General features: G+C 43.6%; 1 pseudogene; it reads left to right on the top strand.

Annotated features, from left to right (window-relative positions):
• On the top strand, positions 1-9,256 carry LOC123396358 (annotated as a pseudogene).
• Positions 9,257-10,858: the final 1,602 nt, after the last annotated feature.

The raw sequence follows: 10,858 nt of genomic DNA, 5'->3' as shown, positions 1-10,858 counted from the left end.
ATGGGGCGGGCAGCGACACCGGCCGGATTAATGTTCTCAGCGGGACACTTCACCCCTTCTGGCGAGCGCATAGCACATGGCTTGGTCGTGCGCTACGGCGCGCTCGATTGTGTCAATGGCAACGCCCACCGCATCGAGGACGCATACTTCCCCGACAACGGCCCCATCCTCGCCTTCGTGTCCCACAGCGTCTATGTCGCCGTCGTCTCTCACGAGTACCCCGATGAGGTGCTTGATACGTCTCAAACGTATCTATAATTTTTGATGGTTTCACGCTGTTATCTTGCCTTCTTTGTATGTTTTATGTACCTTTTTATATCTTTTTTGGGACTAACTTATTGATTCAGTGCCAAGTGCCAGTTCCTGTTTTCTCCGAGTTTTTGACTCTTTTCAGATCTGATTTTGGAACGGAGTCCAAACGGAAGAAAAACCCCGAAATGATTTTTTCCCGAACGGAAGAAGTCCAGGGGGCTTTTGGGCCAAGCCAGGTGGGCTCCAGGGAGACCACAAGCCCCCACTCCGCCACCAGGGGGAGGCGGCAGTGGGCAGGCTTGTGGCCTCCCTGGCCGCCCCCTGACCTAGGTCTTGCGCCTATATATTCCCAAATATTCCACAAAAAATCAGGGGAGCCTCGAAAATACTTTTCCGCTGCCGCAAGCTTCCGTTTCCGCGAGATCTCATCTGGAGACCCTTCCCGGCACCCTACCAGAGGGGACTTTGAAGGTGAAGGGCTTCTTCATCATCATCATCGCCCCTCCAATGACTCGTGAGTAGTTCACTTCAGACCTACAGGTCCGTAGTTAGTAGCTAGATGGCTTCTTCTCTCTCTTGGATCTTCAATACAAAGTTCTCCATGATCTTCATGGAGATCTATCTGATGTAATCTTCTTTGGCGGTTTGTTTGTCGAGATCCGATGAACTGTGGACTTGTGATCAGATTATCTATGATATATATTTGAGTCTTTGCTGATTTCTTATATGCATGATTTGATATCCTTGTAAGTCTCTCCGAGTCTTGGGTTTTGTTTGGCAACCTAGATCTATGATTCTTGCAATGGGAGAAGTGCTTGGTTTTGGGTTCTGCCATGTGGTGACCTTTCCCAATGACAGTAGGGGCAGCAAGGCACACATCAAGCAGTTGCCATCAATGGTAAAAAGATGGGGGTTTTATCACTGGTTTGAGATTATCCCTCTACATCATGTCATCTTGCTTAAGGCGTTACTCTGTTCTTATGGACTTAATACACTAGATGCATGCTGGATAGCGGTCGACGTGTGGAGTAATAGTAGTAGATGCAGAAAGTATCGGTCTACTTGTTTCGGACGTGATGCCTATAGAAATAATCATTGCATAGATATCGTCACGACTCTGCACAGTTCTATCAATTGCTCGACAGTAATTTGTCCACCCACCGTCTACTTGCTTTCATGAGAGAAGCCACTAGTAAACACTACGGCCCCTGGGTCTATTCACATCCATCGTTTACATCTCCGCTTTTACTTTGCTTTGTTACTTTGTTGCTTTCAGTTCTCACTTGGCAAACAATCTATAAGGGATTGACAACCCCTTCATAGCATTGGGTGCAAGCTTTTTGTGTTTGTGCAGGATCTTGAGATACTCTTCCGCCGGATTGATACCTTGGTTCTCAAACTAAGGGAAATACTTACCGTCGCTGTGCTACATCACCCTTTCAACTTCGACGGAACACCAACGCAAGTCTCCAAGGCCACGGGGGAAATCCTTGGCATACTTGCCTAGGAAGTCCCTTAAGGCGTACCCGCAGCTGAAGGATTCCCGGTGCCGTCGACGCAACTATTTCTGGCGCCGTTGCAAGGGATACACAACAGCCATCAGAAGTATTTCTGGCATCGTTGCCGGGGAGGAGAAATCAAGATCTATCCAAGTAGGTCTCACAAACTCTTCTCTTGCATTTACTTTTGTTGCCAGTTGCGTCTTGTTTTCCTCTCCCCCACTTCACATTTGCCATTTTCATTCGCCTTTCTCCTTCGTCGTTTTCTCTTGCCCTTGCCGTTTTCCTTTGCCGGTTTCTTGCTTGCTTCTGTGCTTGTTTGTTTGTTGAAGAAATCATGTCTGAAAACACCAAACTTTGCGACTTCTCGAGCACTAATAATAATGATTTTATTAGTACTCCGATTGCTGCCGCCACTAGTGCGGAATCGTATGAAATCAACGCAGCTTTGCTGAATCTTGTTATGAAAGAGCAATTCTCTGGCCTTCCTAGTGAAGATGCCGCATCCCATCTCAATACCTTCATTGAGCTTTGTGATATGCAAAATAAAAGAGATGTGGATAATGACGTGATTAAGTTGAAACTTTTTCCTTTCTCGTTGCGAGATCGCGCAAAAACTTGCTTTTCTTCTTTGCCTAAAAATAGTATCGTTTCTTGGGATAGGTGCAAAGATGCTTACATATCCAAGTATTTTCCGCCGGCTAAGATCATCTCCTTACGTAACGATATCATGAATTTCAAGCAACTTGATCATGAACATGTTGCACAATCTTGGGAGAGGATGAAGCTTATGATTAGAAATTGTCCCGCTCATGGCTTGAGTTTGTGGATGATTATACAAATCTTTTACGTTGGCTTGAATTTCGCTTCTCGCAATATCTTGGACTCTTCCTCAGGTGGAACGTTCATGGAAATCACGTTAGGAGATGCTACAAAACTCCTAGACAATATGATGACCAACTACTCTCAGTGGCACACTGAACGTTCGCCTGCTAGCAAAAAGGTGCACGCTATAGAAGAGATTAACTCGCTTAGTGCTAAGATGGACGAGTTGATGAATTTGGTTGCTAGTAGAAACGCTACCGTAGATCCTAATGACATGCCATTATCTTCTTTGATTGAGAGTAGCAACGCTAGTTTGGACGTGAATTTTGTTGGTACGAACAATTTTGGCAACAACAATGCTTTTAGAGGAAACTATGTTCCTAGGCCTTTTCCTAGTAACTCCTCTAACAATTATGGCAATTCCTATGACAACACTTATGGAAATCACAAAAAATTACCCTCTGATCTAGAGAGTAATATCAAGGAGTTCATCAACTCTAAAAAGATTTTCAATGCGTCCATAGAGGAAAAACTACTCAAAATAGACGATTTGGCTAAGAGCGTTGATAGGATGTCTTGTGATATTGACGCTTTGAAAGTTAGATGCGCTCCTCCCAAGATCAACTTGGATGAAACTTTGAAAGCTATGCGTATCTCCATGAATGAGAGCAAAGAAAGAACCACCCAAATTCGCACTAGACATGAATGGTTTAAAAGGGTGCGTTCTGGTGATGCAAATCACGAAGATCTTAAAGTGCTTGGTGTGTCTCCTCTTGAATCTTTGTTTTCGCGTGTGAAACCTACTTATGGAGGGGCTGGATATGAATCCACTTTGGTTGAAAAACGCCCCGATGATTCGGAGTCCACCTATCTTGATGATAATGGTGTGGAGAGTGGAGTAGAAGAAGTCAATATTTTGGGTAATAATGAAACTCCCACCTTGGATTTCAAGGAATCCAATTATGATAATTGCTCCTTGTTTGAATGCATTTCTTTGATGCAATCCATTGCAAACTCTCCACATGCTTATAGCCAAAGCAAAGCCTTTACCGCGCATATCGTAGATGCTATGATGAAATCTCTTGAAGAGAAGCTCGAACTAGAAGTCTCGATACCTAGAAAACTTCATGATGAGTGGGAACCTACTATCAAAATCAAGATCAAAAACTATGAGTGCAATGCTTTGTGTGATTTGGGTGCTAATGTTTCCGCGATTCCAAAGTCTTTATGTGATATTCTTGGTTTTCATGAGATTGAAGAGTGTTCTCTTAATTTGCATCTTGCGGATTCCACTGTCAAGAAACCCATGGGGAGGATCGATGATGTTCTTATTGTTGCAAATAAGAACTATGAACCCGTGGATTTCATTGTACTTGACATAGATTACAATCCTTCATGTCCCATTATTCTTGGTAGACCTTTCCTAAGGACTATTGGTGCTATCATCGATATGAAGGAAGGGAATATTAGATTTCAATTTCCCTTAAAGAAGGGCATGGAGAAGTTTCCTAGAAATAAAATAAGATTGCCTTATGAATCTGTGATGAGGGCTACTTATGGTTTGAGCACCAAAGATGACTATACGTGATTCCATCATTTTCGCCTAGCTAAGGGCGTTAAACAAAAGCGCTTGTTGGGAGGCAACCCAACGAATCTACCCTTTTTCTTTCTGTTTTGTGTTTTCCACACTTTCATAATTCTGTTATGATTGTGTTTTTTTGTGTTTCTTTTTGCTTTTGTACCAAGCAAAACCGTTATGATTAGTCTTGAGGATGATCGTTTGGTCATGATGGGAAAGAGAGAAACTTTCTGCTCACGAAAATAATTTTCATTTTTTTTCTATAAGAGCTTTTGAGTTGATTATTTTTGCTGCTGATTGCTACGCAAATTCTTCAGACTGTCGTAAGTTTTCAGAATTTTTGAAGTACCAGAGGTATACGAAACATACAGATTGCTACAAACTGGTCTGCTGTTAACAGATTCTGTTTTTGTTGTGTTGGTTGCTTAATTTGATGAAACTATGGATAGTATCGGGGGGTATTAGCCATGGAAGATTGAAAGTACAGTAACCCAACATCAGCACAAGTAGAATTTAAGTTTGCTACAGTACCTAAGTAAGTGGTGGCTTGCTTTCTTGTACTAATATTATCACGAGTTTTTGTTTAAGTTTCGTGTTGTGAAGTTTTCAAGTTTTGGGTGAAGTTCTTATGGACAAAAAGATAAAGAGTGGCAAGAGCTCAAGCTTTGGGATGCCCAAGGAACCCCAAGAGATTTAAGGATGTCGTAAAATCCTAATCTTGGGGATGCCCCGGGAAGGCATCCCCTCTCTCGTCTTCAATCCACCGGAACGTTACTTGGGGCTATATTTTTATTCACCACATGTTATGTGTTTTTCTTGGAGCGTCTTGTATCATAGGAGTCTTTTATTTTTTTCTGTTGTGTCACAATCATCCTTGCTGCACACCTAGAGAGAGAGACATGCACACACCATGATTTTGTCGAGCTTCACTTATATCTTTTGGTAGACAATTCAGCTCACATGTGCTTCACTTATATCTTTTGAGCTAGATACTTTTGCTCTATGTGCTTCACTTATATCTATTAGAGCGCGGCGGTGCGTGGCTTGGTAGTTGATCTATGCTTTGAAAGTAGTCTCAAAAGGGGTAGTTATCCAAAGGGATACGAAAACTTCCACCTTCATGTGCATTAAATAGCTAGAGAAGTTTGATTCATCTCAATTAGTTTTGAGTTGTGGTTATGGTAATATTGAAGTCATGCTAGTAAGGTGTTGTGGATCTAGAAATACTTGTGTTGAAGTTAGTGATTCCCATAGCATGCACCTATGGTGAACTGCTGTGTGATGAAATCTGAGCATGATTAGTCTATTGATTATCATCCTTTGTGTGGCGGTCGGGATCGCGCGATTGTTTATACCTACCAACCCTTCCCCTAGGAGTATGCGTTGAATTCTTTGTTTCGATTACTAATAAAACTTTTGCAACAAGTATATGAGTTCTTCATGACTAATGTTGAGTCCATGGTTTAGATGCACTTTCACCTTCCACCATCACTATCTTCTTAGTGTCGTGCAACTTTCGCCGGTGCACAAAACCCACCATTAGCCTTCCTCAAAACAGCCACCATACCTACCTACTATGGCTTTTTCAAAGTCATTCCGAGATATATTGCCATGCAAATACCACCATGATATGTGCCACCACATCTACATTACCTTTGCACGATTGTAAGATATCTAGCATGATGTTTCCATTGATGTTTATGCCATGCTAGATCATTGCCACACTACACTACCGAAGGTATTCCATATAGAGTCATAGTTGCTCTAAGTTTTGAGTTGAAAGTGTGATGATCATCATTATTGGAGCATTGTCCCATGTGAGGAAATAAAAGAGGCCAAAGAAGGCCATAAAAAAGAGGCCAAAGAGCCCACCAAAATAAAAACAAATGAGAGAAAATCAGAGAAGGGACAATGCTACCACTTTTTTCACACTTGTGCATTTTGAGCGCCATGATCTTCATGATTGAGAGTCTCTCGTTTTGTCACCACCATATAGCTAGTGGGAAATTCTCATTATATAACTTGGCTTGTATATTCCAATGATAGGCTTCCTCAAAATTGCCTTAGGTCTTCGTGAGCAAGCAAGTTGGATGCACACCCACTAGTTTTCTTTAAGAGCTTTCACATACTTGTAGCTCTAGTGCATCATTTGTATGGCAATACCTACTCATTCACATTGATATCTATTGATGAGAATCTCCACAGCACATTGATATGCCTAGTTAATGTGACGATCTTCTCCTTTTTGTTTTTCAACCTCCACCATATTCCACACCATCTATAGTGCTATAACCATGGCTCACGCTCATGTATTGCGTGAGGGTTGAAAATGTTTGAGAAAGTAAAGGTGTGAAACAATTACTTGGCCAATACCGGGGTTGTGCATGATTTAAATTCGTTGTGCAATGATGATAGAGCATAGCCAGACTATATGCTTTTGTAGTGATAACTTTCTTTTCGCCTTGTTATTTGGAAAGTTCATGATTACTTTGCTAGTTTGCTTGAATTATTATTGTATCCACGTCAATAGCAAACTATTGTTTTGAATCTAATGGATCTGAACATTCACGTCACATGTGAGGAATTACAAAGACACCTATGCTAGGTAGCATGAAAGCATCAAAAATTCATTCTTATCACTTCCCTACTCGAGGACGAGCAGGAGTTAATCTTGGGGATGTTTGTTACGTCTCAAACGTATCTATAATTTTTTATGGTTTCACGCTGTTATCTTGCCTTCTTTGTATGTTTTATGTACCTTTTTATATCTTTTTTGGGACTAACTTATTGATTCAGTGCCAAGTGTCCGTGTTTTTGTCTCTTTTCATATCTGATTTTGGAACGGAGTCCAAACGGAAGAAAAACCCCGAAATGATTTTTTCCCGAACGGAAGAAATCCAGGGGGCTTTTGGGCCAAGCTAGGTGGGATCCAGGGAGCCCACAAGCCCCCACTCCGCCACCAGGGGAGGAGGCGGCGGTGGGCAGGCTTGTGGCCTCCCTGGCCGCCCCTGACCTAGGTCTTGCGCCTATATATTCCCAAATATTCCGCAAAAAATCAGGGGAACCTCGAAAATACTTTTCCACCGCCGCAAGCTTCCGTTTCCGCGAGATATCATCTGGAGACCCTTCCCGGCACCCTGCCGGAGGGGACTTTGGAGGTGGAGGGCTTCTTCATCATCATCATCTCCCCTCCAATGACTCGTGAGTAGTTCACTTCAGACCTACGGGTCCGTAGTTAGTAGCTAGATGGCTTCTTCTCTCTCTTGGATCTTCAATACAAAGTTCTCCATGATATTCATGGAGATCTATCCGATGTAATCTTCTTTGGCGGTGTGTTTTTCGAGATCCGATGAATTGTGGACTTGTGATCAGATTATCTATGACTAGTAAATATGCCCGTGCATTGCAACGGGTAGTAAAGATTTCTTACCTGAGACGCTATCGTACTTATGCTTTCCCACTTTAAAAATATGATGACCAGAAAATAAAGAATTTATAATGCTTCACACTCTTTTGTTGACACGTTGCCTTCAACAGTAGGAGCACACCCTCCACGCCATCATGACCACTACCTCGGACATTATCCTCGGGCCCCGATGAGGATCGATTAGGGTACACAGAGCTGCAAGACAAATAGTAGAGCGGAAGGTAGTGCTCCCCCTTCCAGATGGCGTGCGTGGCGAAACATGGTGCGAGTAAGATGTACCGTTATCGCACTCTCTCTATTGTTCATCCCTCACTCTCTCTTCCCTATCTTACTGATGACATCCAGAGTTGATGAATATCTTGATGGTTAACAAGTATCAGCGAGCTTCAAATATCTTATCATTAAAAAATGTTTCTTTTCAACATTTCACTCACTTTTAGTTATTATACTTCCTCAGTCTTAAAATAAGTATCTCAACTTTCTACTAACTATTGTACTCCCTCATTTTTTAAATATAAGTCTTTAGATTTTAATATGCACTTTTGAACTACTACAAACCAAAACGAATAAAACTGTATTTTAAAATATGTCTATATATATATCTGTATTAATATTTTTAAGAAGACTTGTATTTAGAAACATAGTTTTAGAAAATAAAAAATCAGGGCTGACACACGTGCATCGAGTAGCTTCTAGCCGGTACACGACTAATTTCCTTTCGCTTCATTAAAGAAAAGCACCGACCGCCCACTGCATCCTTATCTCATCGCTACTCCTTTCCTTCTCTTATACTACAGACCATTCCTTCATTTTTGGACTAATCTTCTTGTCTCACATGCCCGTAAAGCACCTTTCCTCCAAGCTCGTGGTCTCAATCCAGCAGCAAAGTTCAGATTTTGCTTCTATTCGTTTGCTCTTGTGATGATCTCGTCCTCGCCATGACCAAAACATTTGGTTGGTTGATTGATCAGGGTGGCGTAGAGAAGGAAGGGGAAAGGGGGCACCATCCACGACGGTGCCACCGACGTCGTAGAGCAAGATCCTGCAGTCTTCCAGTGTGTAGAGCTTCGCCTTCAAGGAGCTCAAGACGGCCACGAGGAACTTCCGGGCGGACAGCGTGCTTGGACAGGGCGGCTTCAATTCAGTGTTCAAGGGATGGGTCGACGAGATCACCTTCGCGTCAGCACGGCTTGGCACCGGCATGGTCATCGCCGTCAAGAAGCTCACCGGCATGGTCATCGCCGTCAAGAAGCTCAACCAGGAAGGCTTCTAGGGCCACCGTGAGTGGTTGTTCAGTCTTCACCCATCTGTTCTTAATTATTATTTTCTGAATTTTTTATTGTATGCACATTCAGAATAAATTTGTTGCTGAAATTTCTGAATCTTTGCTTGTATGCACATTCAGAATAAATTTGTTGTTGAAATTTCTGAATCTTTGCTTGTATACACATTGAAAACCAATTTGTTGCTGAAACTTCTGAATCCCCATGTCATCATTGAATATATGTTCTTGACTTCTGATGTGCAGGCTGAATGAACTACCTCAGGCAGTTTTCGCACCACAGTCTGGTGAGGCTCGTTGGATATTACCTCGAGGACGAGCAGCACCTCCTCGTGTACGAGTTCATGCCGAGAGGGAACCTCGAGAACCATCTTTTGAGAAGTACTAATTAGCAGCCAACCTTCCTCTCTTCTTCCTCACTCCTTCCTCTCTTCCCTAATCGGCGGTCAGTCCTTCCCTTCTTCCTCCATCTCTTTTTTCTCTCCCGTGCTTCTTTTCTCTATACGAGCCTCTCCACAAGCTTCTATTTCTCTGCAGAAAAACGACCATGGTCGCCCGATGCCCGAGCGCCGACAGTCAAAGACCCGTCGACGTCGGGACCCCCTCCACGCCATCCCCATCTCGCGAGAGACCTGCACCAAGTCCCATCCAGTGCCTGCGCCACCCTTTGGCTCCGCCCCGCAGCTCTGCAGCCCGAGCGCTTCATTTGCCTCGCGCTCGAAGCAGAGCAGAGGAGGCCCTCCCACGAGCCTCTCCAACACCGGCAAACCAGTCGGCCGACGCGGCCTTCTACTCGCTTCACCATGAACGCACGCCTACCGCGACAGCTCGCCCCATTCCTGGGCTGGGGCAACGCGGATGGCCGCTCCAACGCATCACCCCTCCCTTGGCTCCCGACCTGACCCAGCTCGCTCGCACCGATGTCCATCGCTTCCCCTCCATTCCCCGCCTCGCGGAGCCCCACCGCCGTCGTCCTGAGTCATCTCTCGATCGGATCGGAAGGGACACCGCTGGATCTGCAGCCAAACGTGCACACAGGGATGACAAAAGAATAAATCGAATCGTTTTTCTCCCCTCACCATGGACTGCGGGTTGAACGCCATAAAACAGGAGGGCTTTTTTTTTAAATCACTACGGCGGGTTTTCCGACAGAAGCAATAGCCTCTTTATTATTAGGTAAAGATATATACTTGAGTCTTTGCTGATTTCTTATATACATGATTTGATATCCTTGTAAGTCTCTCCGAGTCTTGGGTTTTGTTTGGCCAACTAGATCTATGATTCTTGCAATGGGAGAAGTGCTTGGTTTTGGGTTCTGCCATGTGGTGACCTTTCCCGGTGACAGTAGGGGTAGCAAGGCACACATCAAGCAGTTGCCATCAAGGGTAAAAAGATGGGGTTTTTATCATTGGTTGGAGATTATCCCTCTACATCATGTCATCTTGCTTAAGGCGTTACTCTATTCTTATGGACTTAATACACTAGATGCATGCTAGATAGCGGTCGACGTGTCGAGTAATAGTAGTAGATGCAGAAAGTATCGGTCTACTTGTTTCGGACGTGATGCCTATAGAAATAATCATTGCATAGATATTGTCACGACTCTGCACAGTTGTATCAATTGCTCGACAGTAATTTGTTCACCCACCGTCTACTTGCTTTCATGAGAGAAGCCACTAGTAAACACTACGGCCCCCGGGTCTATTCACATCCATCGTTTACATCTCCGCTTTTAGTTTGCTTTGTTACTTTGTTGCTTTCAGTTCTCACTTGGCAAACAATCTATAAGGGATTGACAACCCCTTCATAGCGTTGGCTGCAAGCTTTTTGTGTTTGTGCAGGATCTTAAGATACTCTTCTGCCGGATTGATACCTCGGTTCTCAAACTGAGGGAAATACTTACCGTCGCTGTGCTACATCACCCTTTCCACTTCGAGGGAACACCAACGCAAGGCTCCAAGGCCACGGGGGAAATCCTTTGCATACTTGCCTAG

Source organism: Hordeum vulgare, chromosome 5H, assembly GCF_904849725.1.
Source record: "Hordeum vulgare subsp. vulgare chromosome 5H, MorexV3_pseudomolecules_assembly, whole genome shotgun sequence".
Lineage (NCBI taxonomy): Eukaryota > Viridiplantae > Streptophyta > Magnoliopsida > Poales > Poaceae > Hordeum > Hordeum vulgare.
This window is presented reverse-complemented; position numbering and strand designations above follow the sequence as displayed.